General features: G+C 40.0%; 1 protein-coding gene across 2 annotated transcripts in view; it reads left to right on the forward strand.

The window, feature by feature from the left end:
- Positions 1-17,851: 17,851 nt before the first annotated feature.
- The window catches only part of SAMD4A (sterile alpha motif domain containing 4A), a 206,588-nt gene continuing 205,654 nt past the window's right edge, over positions 17,852-18,785 (forward strand). The window contains exon 1 of one of the 2 annotated variants that reach the window (XM_081290934.1): positions 17,852-18,743. The gene's annotated coding sequence lies outside the window, so the exon portion shown is untranslated. The remainder of the gene's footprint in view (positions 18,744-18,785) is intronic. The other variant, XM_081290933.1, reaches the window with a different exon arrangement.

The raw sequence follows: 18,785 nt of genomic DNA on the forward strand, positions 1-18,785 counted from the left end.
TTTCTTATGATGTTTTCAAAGTTCATTCATATTATCACATAAATCAATACTTCATTCCTTTTTATTGCCAAATTCTATTTCATTGTATATATATATATGCCACATTGAACTTATTCACCAAATTGCTCATTGCTGAGTATAGAAATACAACTGATTTTATATGGATATTTTGCGCTTCAAATTTGCTAAACTTGTTTGCTAGTTCTAATAGTTTTTTAGTGGATTGCTTATACCTTTCTGTATGCAAGATCATGTCATATGCAAAAAGAGCTTCTTTTACTTCTTCCTTTCTAATGTGGATGCATTTCATTTTCCTGCTTAATTTTCCTGGATAGAATTTCCCTGGAAATTAAATAGAAGAGGACAGAATGGACATCCTTGTGTTGCACCTAGTCAGTCTTAGGATGCTTTCTCTTTCATAACCGAGTCTTGGAAGTCACATAGCACCATTTTCAATGTGTCCTATTGGTCAAAGCAGTCACAAGACCATCCAGATTCAAGGGAAGCAGACAGATTCCATCTCTTGATGGAAGGAATAGTAAAGAATTTTCAATTATAGTTAAGCCACCACCGACAAGTTTCCTAGACACCAAGTGAAAATTTAATTTCATAGAGGAGAGAGTGATCTATGTTGAATGATATTGTTTTTGTGAGGCCTGAGAATTGACCATTGGATTTGGCAATGCAGACGTGATTTGTGGTCTGGTTAGAAACAATTTTGGTGGTGTGTGTAGCAAAAACTTGTTTGGGATGAAGTCAGGAGAGTTTTGGAGGAGGGGAATTGGAGGTAGCAAATAGAAACAATTCTTTTGAGGATTTTGTTATAAAGGAGAGTAGGAAAATTGTGTGGTAACCTTAGGGGAATACTGAGTTCATCAGAATTTAATTTTAAGGTGGGAGCAAATGGCAGTATGTTTAAATGCCCGTGAGAATGCTTCAGCGGAAAGGGGAAAAACTGAGGATGCTGGGGATAACAGGAACAATTGCTGGAATGGTGTCTGTGAGAAACAAAAGAATAACATGTACTTCTGTTCTCTTCCATCTTCAACCTAACTTGTTTCCTTTAGCCTCAAATTATGCTAGATAACACTACTACTAAGGAAAACTCCTTCCTCAACCCTGTTTCTCATTCAATCCTGAAATTCCTATACAGTGCCCATTTTTTTATATTTCCCTTAGCTCAGATATTTTGAGAAAGAAGTCTACACCAATAATTTCTCAGTGCTAATGCTTACCTGAATCACCAATCAGATCCTTGACATATTGAGACAGAAGTTCCCTAGGTAATTCTAATACAATGTTAAGTCTGGGAGCCTCTGAAGCCTATACTGTAGTCATTTTTGTTTTCTTGTCTCTCATTCATTATTAATTCTATCTCTTCTTTTAGATTCCTATTGTTCTACTTGAGCTGAATTCCCATGGATGCCCACTGAGCTCTGATTTACCCCAGTCAATGATATTTTCTTGCCTCATTTATCATGGTCCCCTGAAGGATTTCATACCTAACTTTTCCCTTGGCTTCTGAGTCACCATGTTCCATTACATTTTAATGGTGTTTAACAATTGTTTTTGGGAAAAAAAAAATGTTTTTTTTGGAGGACAGGGAAAAATGCAAGCCCCCAGTCTCATTCCTCTTAAATTCTGATTCAATAGATCTGGAATTTGGCCCATGAATTTTTATTCTAATAAGCCCTTAGATGTTTCTAATGCAGGCAGCCCACAGATTTCACAGTCATGGATTTCTTCTCTTTCTTTCTCTCTAAGAGTTTCACACATCACTCATTGGTCCCACGTCTTGTTGTTAAGCACTATTCAGGTGGTGCACCTGGCAGTCAAGTAGTACCTATTTGAGAGCTTACTGCCCGTGTTCTCACTGTTGCATTCAACTTTACTTGTAGGCCGATTCTTCTTCCATCCAGTTATCTACTTCTGATCTTTCTGCTGAATTTCAAACTTTCTTAGTGGCTAATAGATAGTTCTACTCATATCTCCCTTATGCTCTTCCAACATATCCAAAGTAGAACATATTTTTCTATAAAAATCTCTCTCCCATTTTCCCCTCCTTAGCTAGTGACATTGCTGTCTTCCCAACTATCTAAAAACCACAGAATTATATTCCACTCCTTCTGGTCCTTCACCCCTCATCCTACACTTGCTCAGTTAATAAATCTTGATTTTACTTTATGTTACTAATGTCTGTGCCTGTCTCCTTTCTTTCCTTCTACACCTACCTCACTTTTGGCTCCTAGTTCTGCCTAGCCAACACCTAATTGTGTCTCTCAGGTATAGATTTTTTGTTTGTTTCTTGTCTCTTACAAATATGAAGTAGTGCATTTTTCATACGTTTTCATAACAGACCATGCTTAAGCCCTCTTAACACTTAGCACATTATGTGTTAAATGTTTATTTACTTCTTTGTGTCTCTCAGTAGACTAAGAAACTGCTCAGGAGAGGTACTGACTTATTTGTGCATTCCCATTGATTTGCACAGAGGTTACCATTTAACAAATATTTGTTGAGTGAATAAATAAATCTTAAAAGAATTGAGGAATCTGCAGTCATTTTAAAAAGAACAAAACCATATTCGTAGTTTAGAAATATCAGGATTGGGGGTGGCTTGCAGGGTAGCAGTCTGCAATGTGGAGTGAGGGGAAGGTATTAGAACTCATGTTTATTTTATCTACTTAAGAAATTAAATTTTATTAATATTGGATTAGCTATCAAACATGTCAATCACATAAATAAGCATACAAGTTGGGAGGATGGTTTAGCATTGAATTGGGAGAACTATAGAAGTAGGAAAATTGAGATCAAGATGCGATTGCAGGGAGCTGGGGTTGTGGCTCAGTGGTGGAGCACTTGCCTGGCACATGTAAGACACTGGGTTTGATCCTTAGCACCACATAAATAATTAAAATAAAGGTATTGTGTCCATCTACAATTAAGAAAAATATTTTTTTTTAAAAGATGCAATTACAGTGATTCAGATGAGGAACAGAAAGGGTCTGAAGGCTTGAATTTTGATCCTGGGGATGAGTGCAATTACTGCAGATATGATGGTGTCAGGGAAGACCTCCTTGGAGAGCCTATAGTTTTGCTGAGACCTGAGGGTTCAGAGAGAACCAGCCTTGTCAAGAGTCTGGATACAGCATTTTGGGTGGAAGGACCAGAAAGTTCAATGACCAAATAGGATATAGAGCTGGGGTTGTAAGAGGAACTGAGAAGAGGCCTGCGACTGGAACTGAATGAACAAGGAGGAGCAGCATGGGGGGAGTTTGAGAGAGGGCAGGCAGGCCTTACTGGCCATGGGCAGAAGTGAGCATTGTTGTCTGTGCAGTGAGAAGACATCAAAGTTAAAGCAAGGAGGTAACCTTGTCTGAGTTGCACTTTTAAAAGTCTGAGGGAAGAAAGTGTTTGGGGACAGGAGTTGATGAATCAAGAGTTCCATCTTAAACATTGTAAGAGTGAGGTGCACTGTTAAGCCTACCTTTTTGTTTTATTTAAGTCATTGAAACTTCAGGCAGTTAATATATTCTATGTTTATCATAGCTAGATCCTACGGAAATTCTGCAGATATGTACCAAGCACAGGACTGAGTCAGCAGGTCAGGAGGAGAAGGAACAGCTAGTATGTATCTTTCTCTACCATAAATGCTTTGTATTAGTGCCAGCAATTAAGTTTTTGTCTCTCAACTCCAAACTTACCCTTCTATCCCTGCTTTGTGGTGCTGAGGTTAGGACTCAGGTCCCTTAGGCTTCGCCAATCAGAGCAATAGAAGGAATTAAGATAGGAGGAAGAAGGGATTTCTCCTTCCCGTTTGTTTTCTGTGGATTTCCTGATTGCTTCCTGTTCCTGTGACCATCATCCCAGGTCTCACTTATTCCAAGAGCAACTTTTGTTCAAGATTATAGTTCTTCCAACATTTGCCAAACCTGCTTCCTCACCCCGATTCAGGACCCCAGCTGCAGTCCAGCAGAGGTCTGAGTTTCAGTGCTGTGGGGGCCCTTCCTCCAAATGTCTAAATTTTTCTAAGTTCAACTTCACTTTGTTTCCTCAGCCCTGTAGATGGTAGTTGCTTCCTGCAATTGTTCTATTATACCTCTGTGATTTCCATTCCACTTTTCAGTTAACAACTCTTTTTATTAATAATTTCTGATAAATAATTACTGTCTCCCAGCTGGATTTCAATCAATACAATTAGTCATTATCTCATATCATCCTGGCACAATTTACTAAGATAGACAGAAAACTGAGACAAAATGACATTAAATAATTATCCCATAACACACAGCCACTAGGTGGTGGAATTGGAATTGGAACCAAGTTTTGTTTTGTTTTTGCCCAAAGCCCTGTACACCAATGTCTAGTCACCTTCTACATTGCTTGAAAAACACATGACTACTCAACATGGAGTTATAAATACAATTTCCAAATCCTTTTTATCATTTTTATTATTTTTCTCTAAGCTATTTTTGGACCCAGCATTTCCCAAAATATATCCCAGGCAACACTAGCAGTACAAGAAGACCTGTGAAATATAGGTTCTGGATTTAAGAAAGCTTAGGAAACTGTCATGTATTGGCCTCTTCAAAAGACTCACACTGAACATTAGCATAACAAAGACTCTGAGAAATCTTGCCATAAGATTTAAATATAGAATGAGGCAGTTTCTCATAAATTTTCTGAACATCTCAAAAATGTGGAAAATATGAGACTGCTCTAGTTTGGATCTTAAGCGCTCCACAAAGGCCCATGTGGTAAAGCCTTGGTCCCTAGCATGTGCTATTAGAAAGTTACTGAAGCTTTTTTTTTTTTGATACTAGGGATTAAGCCCAGGGTTGCTTTACTACTAAGCTACATCCCCTGACCTTCTTATTTTATTTATTTGTTATTTTGAGACAGGGCCTTGCTATGTTGCTGAGGCCAGCCTCCAACTTGTGATCTTCCTGCCTCAGCCTCCTGAGTCTTTGGGATTATAGGCAAGGGTTACCATGCCTGCCTCCAGAATGTTATAGAAGCTTTAAGATATGGGGCTAAGTGGGAGGTCTTCACATCATTAGGGGTGTGCCCTTGAAGGGGATGGGGGGACTCCAGCATCTTCCTCTTCCATTCTTTCACTTCCTGGCTGAGAAGTGAATGGTTGCTCTCACATGTTTCTGCCAGGCTACTTCACCATAGGCCCAAAGCAACAGAGGTCAGTCAATCATGGACTGTTACCTTTAAAACTGTGAGCCAAAATAAACCTTATTTTTTAATGAGTTATTGTCTTAGGTATTTGTTACAATAACAGACTAATACAGGGGTTAATCATTATCTAATGTATCCTGTACAACAGTAGTGCCTGGTTAGGAGAAAGTTGCTCATACTAGGAATTATGGAATGTTTTCATAACATCTCATAACAATTTAAACAGAAGTTGCTGTTTAAAAAATATTGGGAAAAGTAATGCTGATCTTTGGTTAAGTTATAAAAATATGATTTTAGATTGTACTTTTTGCATCTTAACTATTTAACCCTGTGGATTTGTTTCCATTGTACTTTCAGTTGAAAAAATGACATAGGCAATTCTTGAAGCAATAGCCAAGATCAGAATTAGGATTTGATGACTTCCAGGATAAGCGGTTTTTACTTTCTTTTTCTTATACCAATCTGGGAGCAAGTTATCTCTCCACAAGTTCCACAAATACAAAAGTTTCACTTCTGCAATCGTAACCTACATAAATCCTGTAAATAGGAGTGGTTTTGCAGTGCTTACATTTAACCTTCTGACTGTATTTATTGGAAAGTTTATATAACACATTATGACATGTTCTACTGTAAAAAAAAACTATAATTAATGCTTCACACATTTGTTTATTTTTAAGAAGTGAGAAGCCATCTGCATTTGTGTTTGAAATTGTGGTTCATTCGTTTATATTTTTATTTTATTTGAATAACTGTTCCAGTTAATTGACTTGGATTATGTTGTTTAGAAATCAGTCAAAAAGAAATGCATATAAGTTTTTGAAATATTATAATTAACCCTTTTTAGCTAACTCCTTTCCAGAGAAAGCTGACTCAAAAATTTTTTTCATGGTATATTATTCAGTATTACTTTTTTTAAAAAAAATTTTTGTAGTTGTAGATGGACATAATGCCTTTATTTTATTTGTTTATTTTTATGTGCTGCTGAAGATCAAACCTAGTGCCTCGTGCATGCTAGGTTAAGTACTCTGCCACTGAGCTCCAGCTCCAGTCCCAGTCTTACTTTTTAAGTACCTTCTACATTCTACTCCCTGAGCCAGTGTTAGAGGTAAATAAATAAGTAGATTTATATATTTATAAATGATATATATATTTATATAGAATATGTATTTATATCAGTATTTTTTACAACTTCAAAGACATTATGCTAAATAAAGAAGTCCAGTCAAAAAAGGACAAATATTGTGTGATTCCACTTATGTGAGGTTCCTAGAAAAGTCAACTTCATAGAATGGTGGTGGACAGGGACTGAGAGGAAGAGTAGCAGGGAAGTCACTGCTTCATGGTCTTGTTTCAGTTTGGAATGAGGGAAACGTTTTGGAAATGTACAGTGGTGACAGTTGTACAACATTAAGAATGTACTGAAGGCCATTTATATTACACCTAAGAATGTTTAAAGGCATCTGTATATTTCACAAAACTAATTTTTTTTTTTCAGGCTGGGGTGTAGCTCAGTGGTCGAGTGCTTGCCTGGCATGCACACGGCTCTGGATTTGATTCCCAGTGTGGAAGAAAGTGGGGAGGGGGGGATTTTTTTTTTTTCCCTTCATAGAATTAACACTTATCCAATTCACATTTCAATTTGGCTCCTGAAGATCAATCACAGCAGTTCATGGCCTTTAGACTGTGCATTCTGTTTAACTTCAAACTGGTGTGTTAGCCAACTTTTCATCACTGTGACAAAATATCTTAGAAAAACAACCTAAAGGAGGAAAGGTTTATTTCATGTCACAGTGTCAGAGGTTTCAGTTCATGGTTGCCTGTCTCCATTGCTCTGGGCCTGAGGTGAGGCTGAACAGCTTAACAAGGGTATGGTGCTATTCAGCTCCTGGCAACCAGAGAGCAGACAGGGTGGGGGTTGGGGAGGGACCAGACACAAGATATACCCTACCAGGGCATAGCCCCAGTGACTACTTCCTCCACCTAGGCCTCCCTTCTACATTTACACTCAATAATGCCATCAAATTATGAATTCATCAGTGGATTAATCCACAAATGAGGTTGGAACCCTCATGATCCACCATTTCCTAAAAGTCCTACCTCTGAACACTGTTGCCTTGGGTACCAAACCTTTAACAGAAGCCTTTGGAGGACATTCAAGATCCAAACCATAACAATTTGGCTTAAGGAGTCCGTTTGAAAATCATCCTCAGAGTGGTGAGAACTTTAATAAAAATGTAAACAGACAGATCCCCAAGATTCCCAGTGCTTCCCAGAGGCTTCCCTCAGCCAGTCTTCCCTGAACCAACCAGCAGCACTGATGTGAGTTTGGATTAGTAGGCTATGATCCCATTGGTGTAAAAATGTGCTAAGGATTCAAGAAATTGGTACAGGAAATTACCATTCTGCCTTGGGCTAACAAAACACTGGCTTTCTATCTGAATCTGTGCTCCTGCCAACACACTGAGCTCTTTATAATGAGATCTGAACTCAAATTTAGTCTCCCTGAGCCCTGGCCCTTGGCCCTACACAGCCTGCCTCTCACTGCTGCTATCTAAGCAGAATTGACTGCTAATTTGGTCTTCCCACATCCCAACCATCACCAATGCCATAGTTGCTTCCTCCCCTTGAGTCCCAAGTCAAGCTCTGGCCATCATCATCCAGGCCTAATTACATGGCTTTAAGAGATCTTATCTGCCAGGCATGATGGCACACACCTGTAATTCCAGCGATTTGGGAGGCTAAGGCAGGAAGATCACAAGTTCAAGGCTAGCCTCAGCAACTTAGTGAGACCCTATCAAAATAAAAACCTAAAAAAGAAAAAAAAAAAGCCACTGGGTATGTAGCTCAGTGGTAGAGCACTACTGGGTTCAATCTCCAGTATCAAAAAAACTTATCTTCCAAGGGTGAATAAAGCTTGCCATACGAGGTTGACGCAAGCTGTACATTAATCAAAGTAAACACCCTAATTTATGCAGAAGAGGGAAAATTGATATTTATCAGGTACTTACTATGAGCCAACTAATATGCCAGTTAATTTTAGACCTCCTAACAAGCTTGTGAGAACAAACATTATGATTATTTTCATATATATATATATATATATATGTATATATATATTTTTAAATTTATAAGCAGTGCTAAGAATCGAACCCAGAGCTTCACACATGGGAGGCAAGCACTCTGCCACTTAACCACAACCTCAGCCCCATTTTTTTTCTTGTGAATAAAAGTTTTATTTACACACTGTATCTAGGAGCAGATATATAAACTCTTATACAATTGATTTCCAAAAATGTGCAAAAAGTTACTATAATTAGTTTACAAACCAAGACACATTTTAAAATCAATGGGCTTTGGATAATTCTTTCTGTGGTGTTCTCAGTACCAATGGTACACACCTGATTTATAGAAAAAGTGTAAACTACAGCAATCTGGATTGCAAGTATTAACTTTGTGGCACTCTAATGACTATGAAATTTCTTTAACTCAACATGTATACTATTACAAAATTATGTAAGAATTTCTCATCATCTCTGGATGTAGCATCTGGATCACCTTTCAGGAACAGCGACTATACGTTTTGCCATGTTATGACTGATCAATAACCCAGCCCCGTTTTTAAAAATATTTTTAATACAGAAACTACTTTCCTGTAGCTGTGCACACCCTTCAGGAAACACTACAGATGCTCTTCAACTTATGATGAAGTACTAGGCATGGTGGCACATGTCTATTATCCCAGTGACTCGAGAAGCTGAGACAGGAGGATACAAAGTTCAAGGCCAGCCTCAGCAACTTAGCAAGGCCCTAAGCAACTTAGTGAAACCTTGTCAAAATAAGTTTTCTTCAGTCATTTAAGTCTAATCTTTTACTCGTCAATTCCTCCTATATGTCATGACCTTTCTGGCCTGCTCTTATGTCCATGACTTTGCACCTTTCTTGTGTTCAGAGTCCAGAAAAATCACCTGTGCTGGCTTCCTTCCAACCATGAAAGATTTCCCTGCCCCCCTGGCTACATTTCCAGCTCACCTAAATCCCATTCCTCCCAGTTTTTCATCTTTGGATATTAGAATTTGTATTGACTCATTTTACCTTAGATTGTTTGACATCACACACTTATAAACCTAGGGAATCTCCGGGTACCTTAACATATGCAACTTTCAAGAAAATCTTCACTTTTTTTGAACATATAAGATGCATTCTGGTAGATCAAAGTAGTGTTTGAATAGTCAGTTTAGTTTTTCTACAGTGACAGTAGGTAGGGGAAAAGCCATTACCATTTAACCCATGCCAGGCACTATGAGGCACTTTACATATTAACCCCCTCAGGTCTCACCACAACCCTATGTGGTGAGCATTATCCCAAATTTATTGACAATTAAATAGATGTTTAATAATACCTGTTTATGGTTGCAGAGGTGGCACTTGTAATACCTTGTTCTGTTTCCAGGGTCACTTTAAGCCAATGTCAGTTCAGGAAGATTTTTGAAGAAGATACCAAGAAATTGGATATGAAAGTCATTTATTTGGGGAAATTGCTGTGAATGTTAAATGAGAAAGAAGTAAGAATGGGTAGGGAGAACCTTCAGAGTGGAGTGCAGGTGTGGTATCTGTGAGAGAGGGTTGGTAGGAAGAGTCTTAGAACATGGCACTGCTCTTGAGAACGTGTGTCAGGTGGATGAGATGTGGGGCAGGCCCAAGATGGCTATAGTTAGGCTCCCTCACCAGGACTTCTGGCCAGCAAAGTTTTTAGTATGTAGTCATACGCACCCTGATTCAGCATATGTACTCAAGGTCATAAACATCTGCTTGTGAGCATGTGCTTACTTATGTAATCTGTTGGCACTCCACCTTCTTTGTATATAAAAAAGGCCTATGGAAAGACTTGGGAAGTTGTCACTGCCTCCAAATAAAGCATGTCTACTATCCCAACTGCACCTTGCATTATCTTTACCTGCCCGAATCCCATATATGTTTCCCAGGATCTAAGCCCCTGCAGTAGAGGGTAGCCTTGAGCAAAGACTGCTATTAAGGAGTGCCATATTGGTACAGGATGGCCTAGCTCTAGAACCAATACAATACTCAACTGCTAGGGGCAGTTCCAGGGAAGCATGGCTTTGGCACAAACAGCATGGTGAACCCAATGAGGCAGCAGATAGAGAGGGTCACCATCTATAGCCATCTCTCCTAAAAGAGAGTTGAGCAGTGCACCTCCATGGCCACGAGTGGAAGTTACAGACAGCAGATTTAAAGAAAGCACACATTAATAATCAGCAGCAGCCACTCCAGCATCATCTAGACAGTCACTTACAGGGATGGATCTCTGGCTTTGAAACTTCTGAATTTCACGAGCCAGAAAAACCAAAAGACCCACTAAAATTGCCAAGTTTTAATTTTTATTATTCCAAGTAAATACACCAAGCTTTCAAATACCATTTCCTTTCACCATAGTTTAACATAAGATACCCATTACACAGCGACCAAAAGCTTATTTTCGTGACAGATACTCAGCTTTCTTTGTCTAAAAATGCTATAGAAGTCCAAAGAAGTAGAATGTGCAGTTACTTGGAGAGGGGTTTCAAGGTGTATTGGGGCCAGCCAAAAAAAAAAAAAAAAAAATGGCTGTAGTTAGCTCCCTCTCTGAGACTTCCAGTGGCTATGTTTTGTTTTTAGTGTGTGGTCAGGGCTGGATACTGGCTATGTTTTGGTTAGTCAAGGCCAGAAGCACTCTGATTCAGCATATAGACTCAGGTCATTAAATATTGTGAGCATAAGCACCCCACCCTCCGGATGTAACCAGTTGGCACTCCACCTTTGGCCTTCATATAAAAAGGGATATGGAGGGCTGGGGTGTGGCTCAGTAGTAGAGTGCTCACCTAGTATGTGTGAGGCCCTGGGTTCGATCCTCAGCACCACATAAAAATGAAATAAGGATATTGTGTGTCTACCTATAACTAAAAAATAAATATACATTTAAAAAAGGGTGGGGTCTATGGAAATGGGCTAAGGGAAGGACTAAAGTGGAACTGGCTGGGGGCTGAAGCTGAAGCTGGGGGCTGGCTAATGGCCACCACTGAATAAAGCATGTCTACTATGCTAGTCATAATTGCGTCTTGCATCTCCTTCCATCTGCCAAATCCTGAATCTGTTTCCTGGGTCAGAGCCTCCCCATGACAAGGTGTTTCCCAGAAACCTCCAAAGGGACATACTTACCTTAGCAAATTCACCAAGGCTCTTCTTTTTGCAAGAAGAAAGAAGGAAGGAAGGAAGAAGAGAGCCATGGATGTTATTCTGGGGTTGACATACATTCAGCTAAACTTGTGAGGTTTTTGCATTAAATCTAGCAAAACAAAGTTATCAATTTATAGTGAAAACTCCAACATGGAGGGCAGCAAAAAGCTACACACTCTTACTGGCAGGTTCTCTTCCTGTAGATACATCTTTTCATCACTCTCAAGACTAGAATGTGGGGATCAGAAGTCCTAAGATGTCATGAGTGCTACTGAAAGGGAGGAAGTGTTGTATTTTCTCTCCTTCGCTCTCCTTTTTCCACATCTCAGGCTTCTTTGATTCTTTCAGATGGCTTTGCACACCTGTGCTCAGATGCGTCCCTCATTGTATGAAGTCATGAAACACCAGGGGCTCTTAATAAAATATGGACTTCCTTGCCTATCCTCAGAAGATTCTATGTAGGTTTTGGTGAGGTCTGCAAATATGGGTGACTTCTACTAGTAGCCCAGTTGATTCTTATCCAAGTATATTTTGGAAACACTGTATTGAGGCTCTTCAGATTTTTCTAACTTGGTATTTTCTAATCTAGACTGACCACAAAATGACCTAGATGTACAGATTCTCAGACCCCAGCCCAAGTAAATCAGAATTACCCAGCAAGGGCTCTGGGAATCTGTATGGTTAATGTATGCTCCAGGTGCATCTTGTAAGAGGGAAGTTTGGTAAACACTATAATTGAGACTCATCTGGGACCTTTAGAGAGTTTGATTCACTACATCAGTAGAAGAACTCAGGGATCTGCATTTTTAATAAGGCCCCAGGAGATTCTGATGTTTGAGGTTTGTGGACCCCGCTCTGAGAAACACTGTAGTGAACTTTGATGTTATTATAATTCACATGATTGTTCTTAATGCCAAATCCTGATGGCACTTACTAAGGGCTTGTGCATCTCCATGCCTTTGCAAATGCTGTCCAAAACCCCACCTCTGTCTCTTAAAACTTTTCTACTTTGTTTTTAAACTTTTTATTAAGAAAACCATCACCAGGCATGGTGGCACAAAACTGCAATCCCAGGCTAAGGCTGAGGCAGGAGGATCGCATATTCAAGACCAGCCTAGGTCATTTAGTGAGAACCTATCTCAAAATTAAAAAATAAAATTAAAAGGTTTGGGAATGTAGCTCAGTGGTAGAGTGCCCCTGGGATTTACTCCCAATACTGAAAACAAAAACAAAACCTCGAACATACAGAAAAGAAGAAAGAATATTTCAATATACACCTCTTAGATTTGGCAGCTGATACAATATTCACTACATTTGTTTTATTTATGTATTAATGTGTTTTTTGCTGAATCATTTCAAAGTTGCAAACATCTTAACTTCCTACCCAAATGTGATCATGAACATTCTTTAAAAAAGAAAAACAGATATTCTCCTTCATAACCACAGTACTATCGTCACATTCAGCAAAACTAAGAAAATACCTATATGTGTATATACAACTTATATTTTACAATTAAAATTTTGCTGTATGTTTTATCTCCCCCTCAATCTATTATATTTTGAAGCATTATAAAACATAACTCACTTTTTAAAAAATTAGGACACTGCAATTTTATTCAATTATTTTCTCATTTTCAAATCCTCATACATTTCTTTGCTTTATGCCATTTCTGGCACTTGTGCTTTTAATTGTATAATACTTTCATGGAGAAAGAAAATGTTACTTATTTTTCAAAAATTGACTTCTAACACAAAATAAAGGTTAAGATAAAATTTATCTCTAAGTGTGTCCATATTTTTTAGTTTGCAAAATTTTGCTTTTGTCTCCTTCCCAATAACTTGCACTAGACATAATATTCTGTTTTTTAAAAATAGGTTAAGAATTATAGAGAAAAGAACAGGGCATGCATAGTCTAACTAAAGAACAAAATGAAATTTAAATACACATGGATAATGTACAAGGAAGGCAGGCAAGCCCTATCAACATATTCAGAAAAAACACATAACTCACTTTCAAAATTAGACGAGTCAAGGGATTGGGGTTGGGGCTCAGTGGGAGAGTGCTTGCCTAGCATGCACTAGGCACTGGGTTTAATCCTTAGCACCATATAAATGTAAAATAAAGATATTGTGTCCACCTAATGCTTAAGAATAAATATTTTCAAAAAATTAGATGAATCAAATTCATCACATGGAGGTTTGATGATTTATTAGTCCATTCTTCTACAGATAGGCATTTTAATGTTCTGTTATTTCAAACAAGGTTGAAATTAACATTTTTGCATTTATACTTACATTTAGTATATTTTACCTTCTAGTAAAGATACTTTTACTTCAGTAGGGTAGATTCCTACAAATTGGATTGCCAGGTGATCCAGAAAAGCATATTCTATAGTTACTATGGTATCACTTTCCACTAGCATATTGGCACTAGTAAAATCTCGGAAGGTCTGCATCTCTTCTCCTGGTTTAATCATTACTGCTAGAAGAAATATCGACTTCAAATACACAAATATGAAGTTTTTCAGAAGCTTTGTGAATACAAACAATATTTAGACATCTTGCCCCCCTCCCTGGATGTTATCAATGTTTAAATTTTGCCTATTTCTATTGAAGAAACTATTCATTCAATGAATGACGGCTCAAAAGGCAACAGATCCACAGTATCCTTAATTTCCCAGCACAGTTGTTGTCTCTTTTGGTGTCTTTCAATCCTCCCCTAGACTCATTTCGTGTGTGTGTGTGTGTGTGTGTGTGTGTGTGTGTGTGTGTATGCGCGTGTACAGATGCATCTGTGTATACATTGGGATTCCGCTAGAGGTAGATGAGAACATGCCACGTCTTCTACCTTTGTATGTTCTATTTGCCTAGCACAATGACTTATACTTGATAAATACGTCTTGCTGAAGGAATTGGTGAATAAAATGTTGAAGAGAAGACCAGAAGAGCAGATAGTGGCCAAATCTTGGACTTTTTGTATGCCAACCCAGAGAAGCTGAAATGTATCAGTGTCTATTGAGAAACCACAGGTGTCTAAGCTGGCCAATGGAAAGATAAGATCTGAGGAGGGGAGACCGAGTACTGAGGCTAAGACAAGACACCCAAGTACTGAGGCTAGGTAGGAGCAAAACTGGTTCACACACACTTTTTAGAAATCAAAGACCTAAGTTTTACAGTCTAGGGTTTGTTTTCAAATGTTTTTTAGTCAGTTTTTTTTTTTCTGCCGTGACTAAAAGACCCAACCAGAACAATTATAGAGGAAGAAAAGTTTATTTGATGACTCCCAGTTTCGGAAGTCTCAGTCCACAGACAGTCCGCTCCATTCCTTAGGGCTGGAGGTGAGGCAGAGGGAAGAAGCTCACATTATGACCAGAAATCAGAGCAAGAGATTCCACTTGCCAGATGCAAAATATATACACCAAAGGCAACTCCAATGACCACCTCCTCCAGCCATACCCTACCCCCTTTGGTTACTACTTAATCTCATCAGTGAATTAATTCATTAATTGGGCTAAGGCTCTCATAACTCTGTGATTTCTCCTCTAAACCTTCTTGCATTGTCTCACACATGAGCTTTTGGGGGAAATATCACATCCAAACCATAACAAATGTGGTTTTTGTTTTGTTTTGCAGTGCTGGGGATTGAACTCAGGGTCTTTCCCATTCTAGGCAAGGGCTCTATCAATGAGCTACATTCCCAGCCTGGTATAGTTTCTTTAGCACAATTTCTAAATTTAATTTGAACCTATAGTCCTGAGCTTATACAGTATTTTAACTTATAGTAGACAAAAATAGAAAAATAGAAAACACAAAAATTATCAGTATTCTTAACATAAAGCAAGAATCACTATAGTTACTACTTTGGTATAATCTTATTTTAAATATATATGTGTGTGTGTGTGTGTGTGTGTGTGTGTGTGTGTGTGTGTGTCTGTGTATACACACACACACACACACCACATATGATTTCCTATTACATGAAATTTTACTCATATATTTTCTTTATATAGTAAATAGTTATGCATATATACATACATATATATGTTATATGGGCTTTGATGTTAGATAAAAGATACCATCTGTCTTCAACATTTCATCTTGAGAACGTGGCAGAGAATAAGTGCTCATTATGTATTTATTGAATGATTGAATGACTGGATTTAATGTTATTTATCTTTATGCAGAGTTTTTAGTACTTTTGCTAATTTATAAACTAAAATAATTAAAGCTAGCAGTTCCAGCGCTGCTATGTCCAATGTTTTTCTTCAGTTTGTTTTATCTTATTACTGATAGAAAAAATGTGAATTTTAAATATATGGACATGGGTTTCTCAGGATGCCTATTACATATAATACCTAGGTACCCTCTTCACCAGTGATTTGTAAATATGGTACTGATCCTTTTTGTGAATTAATAATCTTTGAAACATCTAAATATTTGAGTTTATTTGATCAAAAGAATTATTTACTAATACAAATTTCTTCCCTTCACAAAATAATGTTGATTGATTTGATAACCTGGTCTTTTATTCCTGGAATATCGTTTGGTTAGTAAGCATTGTATACTGAGTGCTTCTACTGGGTTTACCCAGAGTACTCAGCATAATCACTGCCACATCCAATGCCTGGAACAAAGCGGTTGCTCAATAAATAGTCTTCAAATAGTAATACCTCCTTTATCCTTTAGAGAAAGGATGGTTTCATTTCTTTTCCAAGTGATATGCATAGTTAGTACTTGTTAGTCAATATTAACTATCAATAACTGGTCACTTGTTCCCATAGGAAAAAATCCACATTTAATACAAAGCTTTTTATTTAGATGATGGTATTACTTTTATTCCTTCAGTCATGACTTCACCCTGGGGAATATCAAGTGGCAGTATCACTGGGTTTTATCTCCACTCTCCTTCTCATCAGAGAAGTCTCAGCAGCAAGGAAGCCATAGGGATTGTGAAACCACAAAATCAAGGGGACTGGTAACTCATATTATCCTCATCTTTGTATTTCTCAATCAAAAGTAACCGGGCAATAGGAATTCAACAGTTGTTAGCTCAATCAAGATCTCCTATGTCAAAAGCTGCTGTAGGACTACTCTCGTCCAGCAGATGGCACTATTTTCTAACTCCAGCATAAGTGGAGTTTTAGAGTATTTGCCTCGAGGTGATTTTGTTTTGTTGTGTTTTGTTTCTTAGCTTTACTATTCGTTTGGTAAGCAGCTGCTGACAAGAAATGTTACCTTTTTTTCTTTTTTCTTAAAAATAATTCACTCTTGGGGATTTCCAAAAGTCCCACATGGGAAACATTTATTTGGCTGCAGTTTGTAGTAAGGTGCACACCCAGGTAACCCACACTCTAATCTTCCCGATTACATCTGAGGAAGGGCATTGAGAGAAAATTCTTCTCGTCCTGATAGAAATTATTACAAAGGATTACCTGAGAGCCACGTGCGACAAGTTATTATGAAGGAGTAACTGACAGTCATGTGGGAGAAAATGATCTACCAAGTCTTTCTGCCTCTATGTAATGTTCCAGAATCCTTGCTTTCTAAATAGGGCAAAATATTCATTAAATTTTACAGGTAACTTTCCTGGTTGATTAAAAGTGAACTTGAAAAAAAATTCACACACTCTATTGTAATTTTTACAATTGTGATTTTACACCTAAATTTTTGCAGTCCCACAAGACATTTCAGTACCCTAACAGATGATAGATGCTGCCACAAGTCTAACATGTCAGAAACGCTGCAGAAATCAAAATTTGAGAGAAGGAAGAAGTGATTGAAATAACAGGGACATGTACAGGAGTTGGAAGACAGAAGTGTTAATTGGTGGAATAATATCTCAGTTTATCTTTAAAATACTGTATTAGTGAAAATAGGGAAAGCTGGATCTGAAGCATGCGTGCCCCTGATTTTTCATAGGTATTCCTTTATAAACATGCCTCAAGTTGCTGGGTTAAATGCTGGAGGACTCAGTGTTTCCTCTGAAAACATGGAGATAGCCTGGGCTTAGGAATCAAGTCCTCCTGGTGACTTTTTAACTCCTATGAGAAGGTACAGCGATTTTTTTTTTTTAAAGGTATTTTTAACCAATGCTTTACTTTCGAGACTAGACGGAGGCACTTTCCAGTCTAGTTTGTGAGTCTGGGCCGCGGAGTCCAAACCTCCACAACCTCGCGCGCCTGAAATCCCTGCCTGGCCTCCGGCTGTCCTACGCCAGCTCCAGGTCCAGGTAAAGGCTGCCGGCTCAGCTACTCGGACAGGCTGACAGGTGGCCCCGCCCCGCCTCCTTGTCGCCCTGGGCGGCGCTCGTCCCTGCTCCAGGCCCGGAGCCGCAGCCCGCGCGCCAGGCATAGCTTGCGAGCGGGCCACTGAAGTCGGCCGCCTCCCCAGGGAGAACAAGTACCAGGAGTGGCGCCGGGGGCCAGGAGGCAAAGGGCATCTAGCACTTTACCTAGTCGGAGGGGCGTGGGGGCAAGGCACTTTTGGTACTCCACGGACGAGGGCCGCAGGGAGCCGGTGCCCAGCACGACCAGCTTTGCGCACTACCCTTCTCCCTTTTCTCCCTTTAGCGTTCGCGACCCTCGGAACCCGTCCAGATCCCTAGAGGCAGTGACTCCGAGTGTCTGCTGTCCGCGGGTCACCCAGCTCAGCCACCCACGGGCCCCAGCAGGATCCAGGGGTCACCCGAGTTGGTGAACCACATTCCCAAGGACGGGCAGCGGGTGGCAGCACCGCCCCCGCTTAAGCGTCGTCCGGGTCCCCTTCTGTCCGGACTTGGGTGGCTCTTGAGCCCGGGCTCTTCCACCGCACTCAGTGAGGAATTCACCCAGACCCCTCCTCTTCCCCAAACTTCTCTGCTCTGTTCAGCGGTTCCTCTAACCCGACCCCTCCGCTCCTTCCAGCTCCTCCCATTCGCTCTCCTCCTTTTCTGGTCCCCACTTAGGAATCTGCCCCCCCTCCCCACCGCCTGCTGGGTCCGGGGATCCTCCCCCCTACTCCCCCCGCGTGCAGCCGCCGCCGCCCGGGTTCCTCTCCCCCCTCTTGGGCGCTCCCTGCCAAGCCCATGATGTAATGGTGTATGTTAATCAGTAGCATGTGGGGAGCTCCGGCTCTGGTGGCTCAGTCCTCCGCGAGCCCACACTGGAGGCAGCGGCAGCGGCGGCGGCAGTAGCGCCCCGGACCCGCAGCGCAGCACTTCCTCAGCTCCGCCTGCCCCGACGGCATGGCCCGCGGACCGCGCTCCGGGAGCCCCCAACCCCGCTGAGAGTCGCCCGGCCCCGGACCCGCGAGTAGGGCCCCGAGCCGCAGGGATGAGCCGCGCCAAGGTGAGTGTCCCTTCCCTTCGCCCCCCGGAGGAGGACCCATTG

This window comes from Spermophilus citellus (assembly GCF_964194105.1).
Source record: "Spermophilus citellus genome assembly, chromosome: 4".
NCBI classification, from domain to species: Eukaryota; Metazoa; Chordata; class Mammalia; order Rodentia; family Sciuridae; genus Spermophilus; species Spermophilus citellus.